Below are 6,996 nucleotides of genomic sequence, written 5' to 3' on the forward strand. Positions count from 1 at the left end.
CCGAGCTTTATCAAAGTCGGAAACGTGATGGTATGCATTTCTTCTCCTTACACGAGGCATCACAACAAGGTTTCACCGGGCAACGCCGGTCACCTGCTGTTTGTGTATGAGAAATCGGTTGGAAACTTTCCTCATGTCAGCACGTTGTAGGTGTCGCCACCGGCGCCAACCTTGTGTGAACGCTCTGAAAAGCTAATCACTTGCATATCACAGCATCTTCTTCCTGTCGGTTAAATTTCGCGTCTGTTGCTCGTCATCTTCGTGGTGTAGAAATTTTAATGGCCAGCAGTGTATATGCATGGGGCATAGCAGTATTTAGGAAATTCAATACCCCAAGGTCCATTGTGTCTAGAGTGTATCGAGAATACCAAATTTCAGGCATTACCATTCACCACAGACAATGTAGTGGCCCACAGCCTTCACTTAACGACCGAGAGCAGCGGTGTTTGAATAGGGTTGTCAGTGCTAACAGACAAGCAACACTGCGTGAAATAACCGCTGAAATCATTGTGGGACGCACGTCGAACGTACCTGTTAGGACAGTGCGGAGAAATTTGGCGTTAAGGGGGTATGGCAGCAGACGACCGACGCAAGTGCCTCTGCTAACAGCACAACATCGCCTGCAGCGCCTCTCCTGGACTTGTGATCATATCGATTGGACCCTAGAACGACTGGAAAACAGTGACCTGATCAGATGAGTCCCGATTCAGCTCTTAAGAGCTGATGGTAGGGGTCGAGTGTGGTGCAGGCACCAATCCGTGGACCCAAGTTGTTGACAAGGTGCTGTGCAAACTGGTGGTGGATCCATAATTGTGTGGGCTGTGTTCACATGGAATGGACTGTACCTTCTGGTCCAAATGAACCGATCATTGACTGAAAATGGTTATATTTGACTACTTGGACAACATCTGTAGCCATTCATGATCTTCATGTTCCCAAACAGTGATGGAATTTTTATGGATGACAACGAGCCCGTCACCGTGCCACAGTTGTTCACAGTTGGTCTGAACAGCATTCTGGACAGTTCGAGAGAATGATGCGGCCTGCCATATCGTCCGACACGAATGCCATTGAAAATTTACAAGGCATAATCGAGCGGTCAGTTCGTGCACAGTACGCGGCACTGGCAGCACTTTCGGAGTTATGGGCGGCTATAGAGGCAGCACGGCTCAATAATTCTGCACGGAACTTCCAACGACTTGTTGGGGCCAATGCCGCATCGAGTTGCAACACTACGCCGGGCAAAAGGAGGTCCGACACGACACTAGGAGGTATCCCATGGCTTGTCATCTCAGCGTAGTACTCAACTGAAACCATAGAAATGGTGGAATATCAAAGGTACATTGTAAACTGTATTGGGTGTAGTAATTATGTGGCAATGAAATGGGTAGCAGAAGATAGGAAAAGATGGAAGAGCGTCGAACAAGTGGAAAGGCTGACGGATTCAAAACAATTATAAGGTTGTGTTCCACAATATTTCAGGCGAACTGCCGGATGTTTGCAACTTCCTGCCACAATATTTTGGCGCAGAGTCTTCTGGCCATCTTCAGGTGACAGTGGCGAAAACTCTTTTTTTTTCTTTATTGTTATTTGACTCCTTACAATAAGGTGGGCTGGCAGCAGCATACTACGCTGCTCTTCAGCCACAAGTTTTACAAAGAAAATACAACGGAGACACAGAAGATACAGAACAAAGTGGGGGGCAAAAAACAGTAGACACAGAAACAAATAACACGAAGCCGTCCACACTCGACGAAAAAACACTAACAACTGTCGGCACTGGGCACAAACACTGACGACTTAGACGGTACAGCTGAACGAAGGAGCGTGACACTAAACCACAAACACGATGGCACACACACGAGAAACTGATGGCGATGATCTCCAGCGCGCGAATATCCACATAACGTGTGTGAGTCCGGAGACCTGCCAAGAGGGGAAGAAGGGGGTGAGGGACAGAGAGGGGAGAGCAAAGATGCCAACGGCAGAGGAGATGGTAGGACGAATGAAGGTATGGGGGTAGGGGAAGCCCAGGGGAGGAGTGGGGAGAAAGGGAGGAGGGATGCAAGGGGGAGAGAAGGGAGAGAGGGTGCCCATAGGAAAGAAACACAGGAAGAGGGAGGGAGTATCAAAGTTGGTAGGAGGGGTAGATGGAGTGAAGGAGGGCATCACCAGGGAGGGGGAGCTGGCGGAAGCCACCTTGGGAGAGGGTATGGAGAGTGGACAGATGGAGAGCAGGTGGGATGTGGAAATACAGACGCGGCAGCAGTCGGGGACGGGAGAGGATGGGAGAGACAAGTGGGTGAGAACTATTGAGTTTACGGGAGGTGTAGAGGATCCGTATCCATTTGAGGAAAAGGGGGAGATGGGGGAACGGAATAAGGTCGTACAGGATCCGCGTGGGGGAGGGGAGACGGATGTAATAGGCGAGGCCAAGAGCATGGCGTTCTAGGATCTGAAGGGATTTGTAAATGGTAGGGGCGCGGAGATCCAGGCAGGGTGGGCGTAGCAGAGGATAGGGCGAATGAGGGATTTATAGGTGTGGAGGATGGTGGAGGGGTCCAGACCCCATGTGCGGCCAGAAAGGAGCTTGAGGAGATGGAGTTGGGAGTGTGCCTTGGCTTGGATAGTCCGGAGATGGGGGGGTCCAGGAGAGGCGACGGTCAAGGGTGACGCCAAGGTACTTAAGGGTGGGGGTGAGGGCGATAGGAGCCATAAATGGTGAGATAGAAGTCGAGGAGACGTAAGGAAGGGGTGGTTTTACCTACAATGATCGCCTGGGCGAAAACTCCCCGAGCTCTGGTATTTAAGGCCCCTCTGGCACTTGCGTGGTGGATTCACTTGGCGTTGCGCGTGCGCTATTTAAGCGCGTTCGATTCTGCTGCGCCGCGCGCCCTCCTTGGTGGAAACTCGCCGCATCGATATCAATTCGATCGTCTTCCGCGGTTCCATCACAGAACTACGCCGGCTACGGAGGACACGAAGTTTTTCGACGACTGGATTCCACGCCGAATTCAATTGGTAACCGCCGTCACGATTAATAAGAGACTCATTGTCAGACAGCCGTATTTCTGATTGCTCATAAAACTCGTTAAATGAAAAATATGTAGAGGAGAGGGTGTGCTCAAACAGCGCTGTAATGTCAGCTCCAAACCTATCGCCAATGAGGTGTAGTGAGTCCACAAGAGGTACATTTGTAAAAAGTGAAACTACGTCAAAACTGACCAACAAGCCATAACTTTGCAGCTGCAATAACTTAAGTCTGAGTAGTTCGCCCGAAATTTTGTGGAACAATATGCACGCCGGGAAAGTTTTAAATCTCACAATTATCAGGTGAAATTGGAAACGAGATCGCTACTGAAGTACAGCACCGAGGTGAACTCCTCAATGCAAGGGTACTCTAATCGCTGTCATGGTTTATTTTCTAATCCACTCACCAAAAACAAGACACCTGCGATGGTGGGACAGTCCACAGCAACAGTCGTTCAAAACTACCACCTCTGCAACAGTGGTAGGTTTTCTGGCTCGGGAGCTGCTCTGTAACACAGGGATGATGGTCACATTTGAGTCAAAAGCTTGAAGCACGTTCAGGAATTAATGGACAAATAGTTATGAGACGTGACTGGCCACACTGATTATACTGCACATGCTTAGAAGCTTTCTTATTGCCCTCATTGTTATCGATCTAGTATTGCCGTTTCTCTGAATGACAGCTACGATGTGTGTGAGCACAAGTACGCTGCCGCTTCTGTGCAGGCACAACGCAAACAGGATAAATAATTTGCACTCCTTCTAGTAAATCTAACTTTGGCAACGAAAGGAGTGCAATATTGAGGCATAAAACTTTTTGAAAATCTGCCTTCGGTTTAAGGACTGACACATTGACAGATGGACGCATGTGACGTTGTAAATATTTATAAAATAATTTATTATGGCTAGCTCGCTTCGTTCCTAGAAATACAAAAATTTCTGAACTGTTTGGTCTCTTTCCCAGTGTGACACTAGATGCATATTTTAATAGTGTGAATCATACTGTTTTCATTATAACGAATAGCTTGCACCAGGAGTTTGTATATGGGGCAATAAAAAAGTCTGCGTTTAAGGGTGTTGCTGCAGCGCTTATGCAACACAGTGCGACTCAGATGCAGAGCATGATGTTTTACCAAATAGGTACATCTACGTCTACAAACATACTCCGCAAGCCACAGTAAGGTGCGTGTTGGTGGGTACTGTGTACCACAACTACACTCCTGGAAATTGAAATAAGAACACCGTGAATTCATTGTCCCAGGAAGGGGAAACTTTATTGACACATTCCTGGGGTCAGATAAATCACATGATCACACTGACAGAACCACAGGCACATAGACACAGGCAACAGAGCATGCACAATGTCGGCACTAGTACAGTGTATATCCACCTTTCGCAGCAATGCAGGCTGCTATTCTCCCATGGAGACGATCGTAGAGATGCTGGATGCAATCCTGTGGAACGGCTTGCATGCCATTTCCACCTCGCGCCTCAGTTGGACCAGCGTTCGTGCTGGACGTGCAGACCGCGTGAGACGACGCCTCATCCAGTCCCAAACATGCTCAATGGGGGACAGATCCGGAGATCTTGCTGGCCAGGGTAGTTGACGTACACCTTCTAGAGCACGTTGGGTGGCACGGGATACATGCGGACGTGCATTGTCCTGTTGGAACAGCAAGTTCCCTTGCCGGTCTAGAAATGGTAGAACGATGGGTTCGATGACGGTTTGGATGTACCGTGCACTATTCAGTGTCCCCTCGACGATCACCAGTGGTGTACGGCCAGTGTAGGAGATCGCTCCCCACACGATGATGCCGGGTGTTGGCCCTGTGTGCCTCGGTCGTATGCAGTCCTGATTGTGGCACTCACCTGCACGGCGCCAAACACGCATACGACCATCATTGGCACCAAGGCAGAAGCGACTCTCATCGCTGAAGACGACACGTATCCATTCGTCCCTCCATTCACGCCTGCCGCGACACCACTGGAGGCGGGCTGCACGATGTTGGGGCGTGAGTGGAAGACGGCCTAACGGTGTGCGGGACCGTAGCCCAGCTTCATGGAGACGGTTGCGAATGGTCCTCGCCGATACCCCAGGAGCAACAGTGTCCCTAATTTGCTGGGAATTGGCGGTGCGGTCCCCTACGGCACTGCGTAGGATCCTACGGTCTTGGCGTGCATCCGTGCGTCGCTGCGGTCCGGTCCCAGGTCGACGGGCACGTGTACCTTCCGCCGACCACTGGCGACAACATCGATGTACTGTGGAGACCTCACGCCCCACGTGTTGAGCAATTCGGCGGTACGTCCACCCGGTCTCCCGCATGCCCACTATACGGCCTCGCTCAAAGTCCGTCAACTGCACATACGGTTCCGTCCACGCTGTCGCGGCATGCTACCAGTGTTAAAGACTGCGATGGAGCTCCGTATGCCACGGCAAACTGGCTGACACTGACGGCGGCGGTGCACAAATGCTGCGCAGCTAGCGCCATTCGACGGCCAACACCGCGGTTCCTGGTGTGTCCGCTGTGCCGTGCGTGTGATCATCGCTTGTACAGGCCTCTCGCAGTGTCCGGAGCAAGTATGGTGGGTCTGACACACCGGTGTCAATGTGTTCTTTTTTCCATTTCCAGGAGTGTAGTTGCTTCCTTTCCCATTCTACTAGCAGAAGAGCGAGGGAGAAACGACTATCTACGAGGTGAGACAATAAAGTAATGAGACTGACGTGAAAAAAAATGCTACTTACCGTTTTAGTCAAGTTTAGTGTTGTCTCCTTCAAAGTATTTCCTTTCTGATTGCACACACTTTTTTCAGAGTGTCTGCCATTGATGGTAACATTTCTGGAACTCATCTTTTGTAATATCCTCCAAGATCCTCGTCACAGCTTTTTGGACATCTTGTGTTGTTTGAAAATGGTGTCCCTTGACCGCCGTTTTCACTCCTGGACATAGAAAAAAGTCTCATGGAGCGATATTTGGTGAATAAGGTCGCTGTAGTAGCACTGAAAATTGTTTTGAGGTTAAAAATTGCTGTACTGACAGAGCAGTATGGGATGGCGCATTATCTTGATGCAAAATCCAATTATCAGCAATGTTGGCACGGACACTAAGAACTCTTTTACCAAGTGTTGTGTACATAGTTCCACGTAGTCAGCGCGTACACAACTTTCCCACTAGAGCACACCCCACTAAGCACAAGTGCCGGCGCAGCGCTCGTCTGTCTCCGCACTACGAGATGGCGCTGTGTTAGAGACGGACCAGATTCTGCTTCCGCCGATCCGCGTATTAATATGTAACGCAGCCAACGAGATTGTTGGTAACGTAGAACCTTTTCTCCTCGCGGATCGCACTCGCGCAGTGATACCTGAACGCGCGAGGTATTATAACGAGTGTACAGAGCTCCGATTAGTCATTCTGCATTAGTCTGTCCCAGCCTATAGTCAAGTTTCAGTCTGCGCCTAATAAGATTACCATATTCCTGTACGTAGCCATGAAGATAAATGTATAGACACTTTGTCAAGTATCAGAGATATGTGAGAATAAGATTAACGTACAAAGACCAAAGGAACTTCAGAATGTCAATTGTAAATAGCATCCAGAATCAAGTTAAGTAAGGTTTATGCTTGTTATTATTTTAATAAATGTGTGTGAAAATTAATCAAGTTCTGTTTAAAGTTGGTCACCGTCAGTTTGCTACTCTAAGCGTGCAAGTGGCATTTCTATCATCTGACCTAACGGCAGAAGATAAACACTCCACGATAATACCACGAGACATATTGCTGACACTCCCCTACTTCGTTAGAGCGACAAGTCAAATAATCTGATGGTGTGTGTACCGAAGGTCTTACAGTACGCACACCACACGAAGTCTTATTAAAATTTCTTTGTAGTAATATTGGTTAACTGTTTGTCCAGGAGGCACCCACTCTATATGAACAATTCCCTTGGAATCAAAGAAGCACACAAGCAT

The sequence above is a fragment of the Schistocerca americana genome, chromosome 9 (genome assembly GCF_021461395.2).
Source record: "Schistocerca americana isolate TAMUIC-IGC-003095 chromosome 9, iqSchAmer2.1, whole genome shotgun sequence".
Lineage (NCBI taxonomy): Eukaryota > Metazoa > Arthropoda > Insecta > Orthoptera > Acrididae > Schistocerca > Schistocerca americana.